Source organism: Lithobates pipiens, unplaced genomic scaffold (genome assembly GCF_037356315.1).
Source record: "Lithobates pipiens isolate NorthernLeopardFrog02 unplaced genomic scaffold, aLitPip1_a1.2 Scaffold_11, whole genome shotgun sequence".
Taxonomy (NCBI): Eukaryota; Metazoa; Chordata; class Amphibia; order Anura; family Ranidae; genus Lithobates; species Lithobates pipiens.
In genome coordinates this window covers 3,019,969-3,035,879 of record NW_027507696.1, presented here as the reverse complement: position 1 = coordinate 3,035,879, position 15,911 = coordinate 3,019,969, and the positions used below count along the sequence as shown (strand labels likewise).

Genomic DNA, 15,911 nt, shown 5'->3' with positions numbered 1-15,911 from the left:
CTGATGTAAGGGGATGCTGATGGGACACTCTGATGTAAGGGGGTGCTGATGGGACACTCTGATGTAAGGGGGTGCTGATGGGACACTCTGATGTAAGGGGGTGCTGATGGGACACTCTGATGTAAGGGGGTGCTGATGGGACACTCTGATGTAAGGGGGTGCTGATGGGACACTCTGATGTAAGGGGGTGCTGATGGGGACACTCTGATGTAAGGGGATGCTGATGGGACACTCTGATGTAAGGGGGTGCTGATGGGACACTCTGATGTAAGGGGTGCTGATGGGACACTTCGTTGTAAGGGGGCTGGTGATGGGACACTCTGATGTAAGGGGGCTGGTGATGGGACACTCTGATGTAAGGGGGCTGGTGATGGGACACTCAAAATGTAAGTGAGCCGGTCTGGATGAAGTCCAGGGCCAAATTTCTGTCCCAGTCCAGCCCTGATGGTTAATACTGATTCGCTAGTATCACAAGTGGTAGGATTTGGGGCGCAGTGCTCTGCGCCCAGAGGATAACCTTTTACAATCCAATTAGAGCCTCAGGTTCTAATCATGTACTTGTAAAAAAAAATGACAGACCTTATAGAAAGCCATTAGTCCAGTGACCCACATGTAAACTAGGGGGTCGTTGCCCCTGCGCCCCCTATGGACCGGCCGCCACTGGTATGCATGTTCTTTGCCTTCTGACCCTGTTTTGCATAATTGATTCTAACTTTGCATCTGTTTAGTAAACTGTAAGTTACAGTTATTCTCTGTCTGATCATTCGGCCTATTACCTATCCTGTTACACTGCAACCTTCAGCATGAAGCTATACATGGCTCTAAAGCAAGTGAATTGGCAGGAGGAGAGACAAAAGATGCTGTAAACCATACCAGAGAGAGCTTAGCAATGGCAACTTCTCGGCTCAAGTTTTCATTATACACTTTACCCTAAATTGGCTCTGCAAAGTGTGAATGAAGGTGATCCTGTAGGCTTTTTGTGGACTGATGTGAAAGGTTCTGTGTGCTTTTTTTTGGTGTATTAGGATCTATACTGAAAGGGGTCTTTACTGTAAAAGCTGTAATGTTGTGGCTCCAGTCAACTCATACATTTGCTTTAAATGAGTAATCGCTTTGTTTCTAAATGCGCAAAAACCAAAAGGGACTAGGAATATTTATAAGTAACAGTGTAGAATAATGAGACAGGGAGTATCGATTGCCTTTGGGCGATCAGGAAGGCTTTTTTCGATGTGAAAGCAAACTTAGGAACACTACAATTTTCTGCCATTCTTTTGATCTTTTTAAAAGTTTCGGATTTAAGATGCAAGGTGTTTTTTTTCATTTTTATTTATTTCATTTCATCTTCTGGTTGAACCTGATCTGCCATATTTCAATCTCAGTATTAATAACAGGTGAAAACAAGGGAAGAAATTTAACAAAATTGATTTTATATGGAAGCTGAACTGTTGTAATAACATTTTTATATATATATGAAAAGGGGCCAAATACCAATTATGACTTTTTCAGGCCCCCCAGGTGGCAGATGCAGCCAATGTTTCGACAGACTGACACACGCAGTTCCTAAGAGCCAGGACCGCATATTATGTCAGCGGCGAAGGTTCGTGTGATTTAATGGCTGCAAACAATGCTGTAATCGTCTCTCCGTAGAATGACTCACGCTTATTTCTGGCTGGAGAATAACATTGAAACTACTATCCAGCGCAGGCACTGGGATGCTACAAGCCTCATTGGGTGCAGGGCCGTCTTTAAAGCGGAGGTCCACCCTAAAATGGACCTTCCGCTCATCGGAATCCTCCCCCCCTCGGGCGCCACAATTGGCACCTTTCAGGGGGGAGGGGGGTGCAGTTACCTGGATAATCCAGGTAACTGCACCCACTTCCGGGATAGCTCTCTGCGGAAAGGGGCGTAGATTACGCCCCTTTCCGCAAGTGCCCCGCTGCCTGCTGGGAAAACACACAGATCCCAGAGGCAGCGGGGACCGTCCTTATTGCGCAGCGCGGCTCGCGCATGCGCAGTAGGGAACCGGGAAATGAAGCCGAAAGGCTCCATTTCCTGATTCCCATACCCAAGATGGCGGCGGCAGCACCCGAGAAACGATCTACAGATCGGCTTCGGGTGCCGACATCGCGGGCGCGCTGGACAGGTAAGTGTCACTATTTTAAAAGTCAGCAGCTGCAGTATTTGTAGCTGCTGGCTTTTTAAAAAAAAAAAAAAAAAACGCGGAGTCCCGGCGGACTCCCGCTTTAAGGCAGGGCAAAAGGGGGCAGCTGCCCTGGGCCCTGTCATTGTTGTGGGGCCCAAAGCAGCTGCCTCATACTTGCCAACTATCCAGGTTTACATTCCCTCGTCCCTTGAAGTTTTATTCCTGTGCTGTGTCCTGATATCTCAGTGTGAAGTGCTGCTACTAATGCTGCCCAGGTCTGCCCTATTGTTGTGTACAGATGACTCACCTGCAGACCTGGTGTTTACATGTAAATAACTGCCATTCATATGTAAATTGTGGTGACAATACTGAGTAAATAGCTGCGGCTGGCGGCATTGATATGTAAATAAAGGCATTATTTCTATGTATATCATGCTCCCCTGCTGTGAGGAGGTGATGTGCTGTAACCTCTAGCAACGAATCAGTGAGCCGTAATGTGTGCTGTAACCTCTAGCAACCAGTCAGTAAGCAGTAGGGAGAGGGAAATTGCATGGGGGGGGGGCCCCAAGAAAATTTTTGCCCAGGATTCAATCTATATTAAAGACAGCCCTAATTGGGTGCATTTTTAGGATGTGCATTAGGGTCAGCAATACATATTACAACATATACAACCTAAGAATAGATTGGCTCACAGGATGTAATAATCTTCAAATTCAATGAATGTAACGTAAAATAACCCATTCTGTAAAGCACGTGGTGAGGCTCATGGCTATATCAGTGCTTCTTGTTATTTGACAAGATTTTGCCTTTAAATAGATAAATGTTCAAGAAATACAGCATTGGCGGCTCGTAATGCAGGGCACACGGGCGCTGCCCCCCCCCATCTATGCGTCCGGCCCCCCACTCTACATGCAGGGTGCCAGATGCATTGATTCCAATTGTTTTTTTTTTTTTGAAGCACATTGATTAGAGCCAGAGGCTCTAATTGGCTTCAAAAAAAGGGTAGGCTCAGGGCGCAGTCCACCCAGTTGTGTGACAATAGCGAATGAATAGTGAATGAAGAACGAACAAACTCTGGACAGCCGCACTCTGAATCGAATAAAAAGTAAAAAGTATGCCTTTATTTCTTCAAATGAAAAAACTCCACATCACACGAATCACCACAGCAATGGGAAAAAATATAGAACAAAATTGCTGACGCGTTTCACGCTAAAACCAGCGCTTACTCATAGCTTGAATGAATAGTCGCTATTGTCTTCCTGATTCGCCTCCCGGCCAATCAGGAAGCAGGTCCTGAGACACGTTTCATGATTGGCCAAAAGGAGAAGCTATCCTACTGGCCTAGGAGGAGAAGGGAGGAGACACACGGCGGAAGCCACCATGATACTGAGGAGGGCATGCAGGGGAAACCGCTGCCCGTCGCACTGGGAGAGAAGCACTGTCCTCGTCATAGATGGGGTAAGTGTGGGGCTGCTGACCGACCGACCGGAAATGTGGGGGGTGCGGGTGACATGAGTGCACTGTTTAGTACTCAGGATTCTCCTCCAGCCAGCAGGAAGAGAGGTAAAGCCAATCAAGCCCATACAAGTCTATGCAGAGCGCTGAGAATCCTGGGAGTTGTAGTTTGACACTGCAGGCATATAATGGGATAAATCCTTACACTACAGATCCCAATAGGCATTGTGCAGTGGAAGGCGTGGAGAAATTATTTTTTATGAAACCTGAGTGGGAAAGTTCTTCCTCTTGGCACCAAGGGAGTTAGGAGCACCTCTGGCTGAATTTTTTGCCTGCCAGAGGGACACCATACTTGTGGAGATCCGAGTCTGAGACTTTGAGTGAGGACACCCGGGGGGGGCAGCACAGCACCACCCACATCACAGCACCTGCACCTCTGCCATAGAGAGACTGGAACATCCACTCACCCTCTGCTTCCCATCGCTGATCACCACAGGCCTTTGTGGAGAGACCGAGGGGGCCCCCTCTTCTACAGCGAGATGCCACCACAGCATCTCAGGGACTGGTGAGAGGGCTATTCGCCTATTGCTGATGCTGCTAGCAGGGACTGAGCCACTAAGAGCAGGACACCAAGTGTACTCAATCCATACTGCACTCTATACCGCACTTTTTCCAAACCTACACTGCACCTATACCAACGCTTGCCAAATTATAACAAACATTTACTGCATCTGAACCATATCCACCATGTGTTGTGACTATACTAGGGCTGCAACTAACTATTATTTTCATAATCGATTAGTTGGCCGATTATTATTTCGATTAATCGGTTACTAACCTTTAAAAATTAAAATTAAAAAATTTTTTTGCTGTGATTTGCATTTTCTACATTTTTATGGGCCAATTTGTTGTTGGGCAGATTAAAAAACACAAATTGCCGCAAAGACGCATTATTGTCCCATAGAAAACAATGTAAATGAACTGTAGTGCATTTCTGCAAAAAGCACCAAAAAACACAGAAGTGTGACCCAGGCCTGAGATGTTTAGTAACATAATGGGGTTAAAAAAAAAAACTAAAATTAGTACAAAAAGAGCAAATAATCACTACTGTAAGGGGTTCGTTTTTTTTACTATGGGACAGTGAGAGTAATATTTACAGTAGCAATTTGCTCTTTTTGTACTATAAGGCTGGGTTCACACTGCTGCGGGGGGAGATCCGGATGTGATTCGCACCGCAAATCATATCCGATCTCCGTAGCGATGCGAGTTCAGCCATACAGATAGTATGGCTAAATTCGCATCGCTCCCGCAGCAAACTCGCACGGGACCCTTTTTTTGGTCCGCAACAGAATCGGATCGCATGGGGGTTCACACCATGCGATCCGATTCCTGTGCGAGTCGGCAGATCGCACTGCGATATGCGGACGGATCTGGGGGTGTCATTAACATTTCATTGACACTCCCAGCCGTCCGCATAGGGCAGTGTGAACTGCCGGCGGGAGGTGTGCGATGCGGGAAAACGCCGCGGATTCGCGGAGTTCCCGCATCGCAGCGGTGTGAACCCGGCCTAAAGGGCTAATTTTCGTTTTTTTTAACCCCATTATATTAGTGGCCGATTAATCGATTATGAAAATAGTAATCGATTAATTTCATAATCGATTAGTTGTCGATTAATCGATTAGTTGTTTCGGCCCTAGACTATACCATACCCATACTACATGAAGATTATCTGGGACTATTGTTAAAGTAGAATTTCACCCAAAAGGGGAAGTTCCACTCATTCTTTTTGGGAGGGGGGAGTGAATGACAGGTACCCACAGTAATTACCCCCCTCCCCCCGCAGCGTTTTGGAACATGTCACAGTTCCCAGAAAGCTGCAGGATGAATCAGATGGTGCAACGTTGCTTGCGCATGCATGGTGAGCAGCCCCGCTAGGAAGCCATAAGCAGTCACAGGCAGCTGCCCACACTTTGTATGCCGGCGCTGGCGGTCAAAGTCCAGTGAAGAAACCAGCTGGGAGAGGCCACCGCTGGATCCTGGGACAGGCGAGTGTCTATTTAGTTTACAGTTTTTGTAGCTGTTGGCTTTAAATTTTTCAAAAAATGACTGAAGCACTTCTTTAAGTGCACCAAAAGTATTAAAAGGCCCAAACTATAGCAGAAAAACTTCTCAAAGGACTGCCCGTTCGGTAATATTTATTCTGCAAGTCCCCCTTGTTTCCCTGCTCCCCACCTCCGCTGCAATCCCCTTTTTCATTGGGCAGCGCATATCCAGTCAGTATTGGACCAGCATCACCACCATAAACGCGATCTGCCAATATAGTTCCAGCACTTGGTGGATTAACCACCTCCTGCCCACCGTATTGACAAATAATGGGTGGGTGGTGGCTCTCTTGTTCTGGGGTGACGTCATATGACATTGTCCCACTCTTGCCGAGCGCCGATCACTGTGCCCTGCGTCCCTGGGACACGGCGCATCACTGATCTCGCTAAAGAGCCGATGACGAGACTCTTTACTCCTTTGATCAGCTGTGTCCAATCAGAGCTGATCATATGTAAACAAGGAAATGCAAGTTATCGGCATTCCTTTCCTCACACTGACAGCGTGTGAGGAGAGGAGAGCTGATCAGTGGCATTTCCAAAGATAATCAGGGCACTGAATATCAGAGCAGCCCCAACAGCGCCCAGCAGTGATGGCAATCAGTGCCCAGCAGTGATGCCAATCAGTGCCGCCTATCCATGCCCATCAGTGCCACCTATCAGTGCTGCCTATCAGTGCTCATCAGTGCCGCCTATCAGTGCACATCAGTACTGTATATTAGTGCCTTATCATCAGTGCCCTTCAGTGCCATCTCATCAGTGCCCATCAGTGCAGCCTCATCAGCGCACATCAGCGAAGGAGAAAAATTACTTATTTACAAAATTTTATAACAGAAACGAAGAAATACTTTTTTTTTCCCAAAAAAACCTTTCGGTCTTTTTTCGTTTTTTTATCAAAAAATAAAAAACCCAGTGTGAATAAATACCACCAAAATAAGGCTCTATGGCCTCTTTCACATGAACGATCCGTTCAGGTCTGCCTGTCAGCTTTTTAGGCGGACCTGAACGGACGCTCCATAGACCTCTATGGAGCTTCGGATTTTAGCGGTGACACGTCGCGGTGGACACAGCGGTGGACTCTACGGTCCGTTCTCATCCGATCCCCCATAGGGGAGAGCGGCACTCTGGCAGGTCTGTTCCTGTACAGACGGACCTGTTATCTTCCTGCTCAGCGGGGGATCGGCGGAGCGATCCCCCCCCGCTGAGCAGAGCGGGCTCCGTACATGGACATGTGAAAGAACCCTTTCTGTCTCCAAAAAATTATAAACATTTTGTTTGGGTATAGGATTGCATTCATTGGCATTCATTGGCATTCAAAGTGCGACAGCGCTGAAAGCTGAAAATTGGTCTGGGCAGGGAGGGGGTAAAAGTGCCCAGTAGGCAAGTAGTTAACCACCTCAGCCCTGGAAGGATTTGCCCCCTTAATGGCCAGGCCATTTTTTGTGATACTGCACTGTGTCGATTTAACTGACAATTGTGTGACGTTGTGCCCAAATAAAACTGACGTTCTTCTTTTTTCCCCACAAAGAGCTTTCTTTTGGTGGTATTTGATCACCCCTGCGGTTTTTATTATAAAAATAAAAATGCACTGATCAATATAAAAATGGCACTGGCAGGGAAGGGGTTAACACTAGGGGGGCGATCAAGGGGTTAAGTGTGTTCCCTGGGTGTGTTCTAACTGTAAGGGGGATGGGCTACCAAGGACAGGACAGATCACTGTTCCCGCTCACTGGAGACAGAAGATCTCTGACATGTCATCTGGCAGAATGGGGAATCGCCTTGTTTACATAGGTAAGCCAGTTCCCCCGTTCTGTCTGGTGGACATCGAGTCCACCGGACCCGCAGCACGCGGGGTGGACCCGCAGCGCGCGGGGGGGACCCGCAGCGCGCGGGGGGGACCCACAGCTGCTATCTCTTATGACGTACACCTACGGCGGTTTGCGCAGGAGAGCCGACCTGCCACAGTATAATGATGGCGGCTGGCCAGCAAGCGGTTAAACTTTACTACTGCTCACCACAGCACTTGAGGTGGCTTTGCTACTGTTTATTCACCCCCCCCCCAGAACACAAAAGCTCAGTGGGGAGAGCACTAGACGGGCCTCACATTGTTAGTACAGCGGCTCTGACTGGAGCTGTCAGTTGGGTTTTTTCCGCGCAACCCGCTGGGTTGCACAAAGAAAGCCTAATAGTGTGTACCCGGCTTTAATCCTTATGGTAAATTGTGTTATCAGCATTGTTAATCCATTTTATGATTGCCTAGTTACCAAGTATTGGGTGACAATATACTAAGTTTGTCTTTACTACCTGGTTTGGTGTCTGTTTTCTTTGATATGGGGTTGATTAAGGCTGCTTTCACACTGGGGCGGTATTCAGGCGTTACAGCGCTAAAAATAGCGCCTGTGTAACGCCTGAAAAAAACCGGCCCCTTTAACTCCAGTGTGAAAGCCGGAGGGCTTTCACACTGGAGCGATGCGCTGGCAGGACGGTGAAAAAAGTCCTGCTAGCCGCATCTTTGCAGCGGTGAAGGAGCGGTGTATTCACCGCTCCTATACCGCTCCTACCCATTGAAATCAATGGGACACCGCGGCAATACCGCCGGCAAAGCGCCGCTGCAGCGGCGCTTTGCGGGCGGGTTTAACCCCTTTTCGGCCGCTAGCGGGGGTTAAAACCACCCCGCTAGCGCCCGCACACCGCCGCTAAAACGACGGTAAAGCGCCGCTAAAAATAGCGGCGCTTTACCGCCGACGCTGCTCCCGCCCCAGTGTGAAAGCAGCCTTACTAAAGGCAAATCCACACTGTGCTACAAGTGCACTTGGAAGTGCATTTGCTGTAGATCTGAGGGGAAGATGTGAAATGAGGGGAAGCTCTGCTGATTGTATCATCCAATCATGTGCAAGCTAAAATGCTGTTTTTATTTTTATTTTTTTCCTTGCATGTCCCCCTCAGATCTACAGTGATTGCACTTCCAAGTGCACTCGTAGTGCAAAGTGGAGTTGCCTTTAGTAAATAACCCCCATAGTGCTACTACTGGGTACTAAGTATTGCTTTTAGTGATTTCCTGTGATATTGTGCGTTTGTACACATTGAGGTTTATTTACAAAAGGCAAATCCACTTTGCGCTACAAGTGCACTGAAAGTAAAGTCGCTGTAGATCGGAGGGGGACATGCAAGGAAAATAAAAAAAACAGCATTTTTTCTTGTACATGATTAGATGATAAAATCAGCAGAGCTTCCCCTGATTTCAGATCTTCCCCCTCAGATTTACAGCGAATGCACTTCCAATTGCACTTTCAAGTGCACTTGCAGTGCAGAGGGGATTTGCCTTTAGTAAATAACCCCCACTGTTTTAGAGGGTCTGAGGTTTTTGTAAAAGGTTGAGATGAACAGAGCGCCCATCCTAATTAGTGGCTCCTATGCAGGGCTGGTGCAAGGATTTTTGACACCCTAGGCCAGGGATATGCAATTAGCGGACCTCCAGATGTTTCAGAACTACAATTCCCATGAGGCATAGCAAGACTTTTAGAGCCACAAGCAGGACACCCAGAGGCAGAGGCATGATGGGACTTGTAGTTTAGCAACAGCTGGAGGTCCGCTAATTGCATATCCCTGCCTTAGGCGAAACCTAATTTTGCCGCCCCCATTGGCTCCGCCCCTTACTCCACCCCCTTTGCCCTGCCCATGTGACAGAAGGTGCCGCTATACAGGAAGCATCGGCTCTGCTTCCTCTAGTGCTGGATCCAGTGCTGTGCTGCACCTCTAATTACACTACCAGTCGGACTGAGTTAGTTACATGCTGCAGCTTGCAGAGCATGCAAACCCTGTGGGAAACCAGCAGCCTGGGCGCCTCTAGGCAGAAGTGCGCCCTAGGCGGCTGCCTAATTTGCCTATTGGTAGCACCGGCCCTGCTCTTACGGGAGTAGCGCTACACATACAGAGCATGAGCAGATACTAAAAATTTCAGCCAGCATACAAAATAGAAGTGGTATATGCGGCATCTATTCATACCAAATAAGAATAAATATTGGGAATTAATCCAGCATACAGCACAAAAAAAATTGGTATTGTAAAGCATTCAAACACACAGAATGGGAAACAATTCTGAAAGTTACACCCAACAAACAGAACAAAAGAAAGGATACAGTACAGTCTCCACATTTGTAGTATAAGTAGAATAGATATTAAAAATGACAGAACGCATACAGAACTAAAGAAGTGTCTATGTATATAGAATAAGAACTTATACTGAGAATTTGCATTTACTTACATGGGAGAGTCTGACAGGCTGTTAAAGTTGCCATGTAGCATTATAATTGATAAACTGCGACGCAAAGCATCGTGACGGCGGCAATATGTAATCGTCCAAATGGCACCATGTCCACTTGTAGGTGGGCGGTTGGGGGCAGTAAAACTGTGGGTCAACCACCCGTGTAAAAACAGTTATACTGAGAATTACACCCAGCAGACACAACTGTATTTACAGACTGAGAACACAAACCGACAATTAGACAGAACAAGAAAAGTGCTACTTTTGCAGTGTACCTACATACAGAAAAAGATCAGATACCGGGAATTACACCAAACATAAAGAACACGAGATTGTTACTGTGCAGAGTCCATACATCAAAAAGAAGAAAACCTACTGAGATCTACACCTAGCCTACAAAAAAAAGAGAAGTGGTACTGTGCAGTTCCACACATGAAGAGTAAAGAACAGAAAAAAGAGAAGTGGTGCTATGCACCATCCGCACACCAACGGTACGCCGTCCGCACACCGTCCTCCGCACACCACCATCCGCACACCATCCGTACACCATCCTCCGCACACCATCCTCCGCACACCATCCTCCGCACACCATCCTCCGCACACCATCCTCCGTACACCATCCGCACACCATCCGCACACCATCCGCACACCATCCGCACACCATCCTCCGCACACCATCCTCCGCACACCATCCTCCGTACACCATCCTCCGTACACCATCCTCCGTACACCATCCGCACACCAACCGTACACCATCCTCCGCACACCATCCTCCGCACACCATCCTCCGCACACCATCCTCCGCACACCATCCGCACACCATCCGCACACCATCCGCACACCATCCGCACACCATCCGCACACCATCCTCCGTACACCATCCGCACACCATCCGTACACCATCCTCCGCACACCATCCTCCGTACACCATCCTCCGTACACCATCCTCCGTACACCATCCTCCGTACACCATCCTCCGTACACCATCCTCCGTACACCATCCGCACACCATCCTCCGTACACCATCCGCACACCATCCTCCGCACACCATCCTCCGTACACCATCCTCCGCACACCATCCGCACACCATCCTCCGCACACCATCCGTACACCATCCTCCGCACACCATCCTCCGTACACCATCCTCCGTACACCATCCTCCGCACACCATCCTCCGCACACCATCCTCCGTACACCATCCTCCGCACACCATCCTCCGCACACCATCCTCCGCACACCATCCTCCGCACACCATCCGTACACCATCCTCTGCACACCATCCGTACACCATCCTCTGCACACCATCCATACACCATCCTCTGCACACCATCCATACACCATCCTCTGCACACCATCCATACACCATCCTCCGCACACCATCCATACACCATCCTCCGCACACCATCCTCCGCACACCATCCTCCGCACACCATCCGTACACCATCCGTACACCATCCGTACACCATCCGTACACCATCCGTACACCATCCATACACCATCCATACACCATCCTCTGCACACCATCCGTACACCATCCGTACACCATCCGCACACCATCCTCCGCACACCATCCGTACACCATCCGTACACCATCCGTACACCATCCTCTGCACACCATCCATACACCATCCTCTGCACACCATCCGTACACCATCCTCTGCACACCATCCGTACACCATCCGTACACCATCCGCACACCATCCGTACACCATCCGTACACCATCCGCACACCATCCGTACACCATCCGCACACCATCCGCAGACCACCTGTACACCAACCGCACACCATCCTCCGTACACCATCCTCCGTACACCATCCTCCGTACACCATCCTCCGTACACCATCCGTACACCATCCGTACACCATCCGCACACCATCCGCACACCATCCGCACACCATCCGCAGACCACCTGTACACCAACCGCACACCATCCTCTGTACACCATCCTCCGTACACCATCCTCCGTACACCATCCTCCGTACACCATCCTCCGTACACCATCCTCCGTACATAATCCATACACCATCCGTACATAATCCGCACACCATCCGCACACCATCCGTACACGCCTAATAAGGGTAGAGACTGAGAATTTCACCCAGTATATGAAGAAAGAAAAGTACAGCATCCATACATACAGAATAAAAAAAAGATATTGAGAATTACGCCTGGTATACAGGACAAGAGGTAACATGCAGTATTTGTGCACACATCATAAAACAGATACTGAATATTACACCCAAGATACAGAACAAGAGAAATGTTACTGGGCAGTATCCAAACATACAGAATAAGACCAGACACCAGAATTAAATTGTACACAATGAGAAAGGTGCTACTGTGCAGGATCCATACATACACAATATAGTAAGAATTACACCCATCACAGAGAACACCACAAGTGGTACTGATGATTGGCTTTTAATTGCTAAAACACTATCTAAGTGAAATGTTCATGGTCTCTAAGAAGCAATGGGGTTGATTTACTAAAAAAATCAGCTTGCAGGTGTATTCTAAGCCCTTGTACACACGGGTCGGACATTCCGACAACAAAATCCGTCTAATTTTGTCTGACGGATTTTGCCCGAAACTGGTGTTGCATACACGCGGTCGGACAAAGTTGTCGGAAAATCCGATCGTACGTAGCGTGATGACGTTATTTCGTTACGACGGGACTACGCTCAGGCTAGTAGCCAATAGCTTTGGTCTCGTAATTTGATCTGAGCATGCGTGGCACTTTGTCCGACAAAGTCCGATCGGATCATGTTGTCGGAAAATTTTATAGCCCAGCTCTAAAACTTTGTCGGTCAGATATTCCGACGGAAACAGTCAGATAGAGCCCACACACGGTCGGATTATCCAACAACACGGTCCGATTGGACATTTTCCGTGTGTGACAAGGGCTAAAAGCTTAACTGAACAAGCTGAAGCTAGAAGCTGATTGGCTACCATGAACAGCTTCACCAGATTTTGCACTCTCCAGTTTTAGTAAATCAACTCCCACTGCATCTGTGGCTAAGTTGAAAAGTCCACTTAAGCTGGCCACACACTGATAGATTTTTTCCAACTTGCGTACTGAACAAAAGAAATCTAACAGATTATTCCATCCATGCTAAATAGCGCAGATTGTTGAATCTCCCACTATTGTATTCTGACAATGTTGGCTGTCAGATTCCCCGAATAGTGTCTGCATCTGATTGGATGTAGGTACTGTTTTGCCCATCTCATTCATGGATGAATGTCAAGTGGAGTGATGCCAACAGGGCCGCACACGGATTGAAGTTTAGCCATTTCATTAGGAACTGCACAGAACTCACCTAGTGAATGGCTAGCTTAGGTCAGCCTTCCTTCTGAGTTTTATTTCACATTCTGTGGAGTTAGGGCACGTTAACGCGTAAGGTTGGGGGGCAGTTAAACCCCATGGCTGAACTGCACATTTGCCACCACCCCCTTTAGCTGCAGAGGCAGTGGCCGAGGAATGTACGCATAACATTACCATGCCAAGAATAATATCCCCTGTCTAGTCAAGTGAATGGGGTCGCTCAGCATGTCCCCCCGCAACCAAGTGCATTGCAAGAGGTTGCAGCACACAAGTGGAGAATTCAAAGGGTTAAAGCAGGCAGTTATGGGCGCAACATACCATCTCCTCACTGCCTGTCAAATGATCTCTGAAGAGCGATCCAAACACAGATTGTTCTTCGGAGATCGGAGCACGTGTGAATGAGCTCTTTGTGGGCATTTCACAGATCTCCTGGCTGAGACTCTTGACGCGTTATGCTGTGCTTTAGGAATCACGGCGGGCTGATCAGGGCTTTTTATGGCTGATTTATTGGTATGAATTTTGTGGCTGTGTAGTGTTTTGGGTCAGCATTTATTAAAAAGCGCAAAAAAAAAAAGGGAAAATACACACAGATATTGGTTTACACTCTTGCTCTGCATTGTTATGTCATACCGGGGCAGTGCAGAGCTCTGATAAAGCTGTACTTGGACGTCCTGTCTATGCAACAAAGTGTCCCTGGAAATGACTGGAAAATGCTGGCACTTAATATAGCGTTACAAGCTGGGACGCACTAGATAGATGCGATTCCAGACCGCAGTACAAGGAGAATTTGTGTCGTTTCCAAAATATCACATTCCGCACCAACCTGCGAAATGTTGAATATTTTCTGGAAGCTAAACTTCATTTTTTGCTTTTTGTTCTGAAAGCTTTGCCCCCGAAATAATTTACCTAAATTTACAACGATTCCGATAACTAGAAGCCCCTGTACACACGGTCGGAGATTCTGCCAACCAAATCCGTCTGATTTTGTCTGTCGTATTTAGTCAGACGGATTGTGTCCGAAACTGTTGCATACACACGGTCGGACCAAGTTTTCGAAAAATCCGATCTTTCAGAACGTGATGACGTAATTTCGTTACGATAGGACTACATTCAGGCTAGTAGCCAATAGCTTTGATGTAGGAATTTGATCTGAGCATGCGTGGCACTTTGTCCGATCGGAATTCGCTACACATGATCGGAGTATGTCCGATCGAACCAGTTGGTCGGGAAATATTTCCAACATGTTGGAAAATTGGGTGCGACGGATATTCCGACGGAATCAGTCCGATGCATACAACACACAGTCGGATTATCCGACGACACGGTCCGATAGGACACATTCCGACGGATTCTCCGACCGTGTGTACAAGGGCGAAGGCATTACAGGCTGGTTTCATAAAGGCAAAAAGCAACGTGCAGAGTGCAGTTATCTACAACAACCATTCAGAATTCATCCTTCACCTGACGTCAGTAAAGACAAATTTGGTTGGTTTCCGTGGCTGACTGTACTTTGCACATAAGCACTGAGCTGCTGTATCAAAATATACACAGGTGACATGGTCATTCGGCTTTACAAGCAAAGAATAAAAATAATTATAACATAATAATATAAATGTAATATTTGTAGCGAGTACCTTACCTGGAAGTGTTCTGAAGGGTAATGGATATCCCGGGTGACAGAGGTATCGATCCGGCGATGCAGTGGACGACCAGAAATGATTGACGGTAGGCGACACAGCAAGTCCCAGCTTTCTGAAAGGTATAAAATTTGTAAATGAATGGCAAAATCTACAATTCACTGTTAATCCTGATGACACACAGACCTTAGGAGAACTTTGATGAACTGGAGTGTGACGGGGGTCTGCTGCCCCTTTAACTACCTTTGCTCTGTCTGTTTGTCCCTGAGTGACTGTCTTCTCTCCTGGCGGTTGCGGTCACTGCTGCTGCCGGTTGCCTGTGGCAGGTTTTATAGCTGCTGTCAGGAATTCACACTTCAGACACTCACTACAGCCTCCTGTCCTTTCTCCTCCTTCATCATTTTTTTTTTTTTGCAATCATTTAGTCTCTATAATAACCCCCTCCTCCTCCTTCCATGAGCGCTCCCCTCCCTTTTCTAAAAAAGAAAAAAAAAAAAAAAAAAAAACACCCTCCCCTCCATCCCTTTGCTTTCACCCTCCATCCCAGCTTAACATCCCCTCTTTTCCTATTCCTTGTAGTGTCTTTATCTTTTTGTTTAAGTCTGTCTTGCTGTCAGCTTTGACGTCACCTATAAACAAAGGCATTAACCACTACCAGGACTTCCAGCAGCCGAGGCATTTTGCAGACTTTCTGGAAATGTGTAAAAAAAAAAAACTGAGAAGATGAAATATTCATCCCTTGCCTTTAGTTTTCACCTGGACCTGAAAAAAATATTACTAGCTGATTAATAGACTGGATTCTTACAGACGTGTCCAAGATTTAAAAATTGTTACTGTAAGCATACTCAGGGGCTGAAATAGCATCTATTCTTTGCGGCAAAAAATAAATCGGTAATTTGGAGCTGTGAGATATTCACTATAGCAGCAAGGCATTATAAAACTCAAGGTAGAAAATAGTCTGCTCCTGACCTTCTCTCTACCTTGTTCAT

General features: G+C 47.4%; 1 protein-coding gene across 2 annotated transcripts in view; it reads right to left on the bottom strand.

Annotated features, from left to right (window-relative positions):
- Positions 1-15,306, bottom strand: part of ADAMTSL2 (ADAMTS like 2) — a 151,455-nt gene extending 136,149 nt beyond the window's left edge. For both annotated transcript variants that reach the window (XM_077468187.1, XM_077468188.1), the window contains exons 1-2: positions 15,166-15,306; positions 14,925-15,037 (exon numbers count right to left, since the gene is read on the bottom strand). The gene's annotated coding sequence lies outside the window, so the exon portion shown is untranslated. The remainder of the gene's footprint in view (positions 1-14,924; positions 15,038-15,165) is intronic.
- Positions 15,307-15,911: the final 605 nt, after the last annotated feature.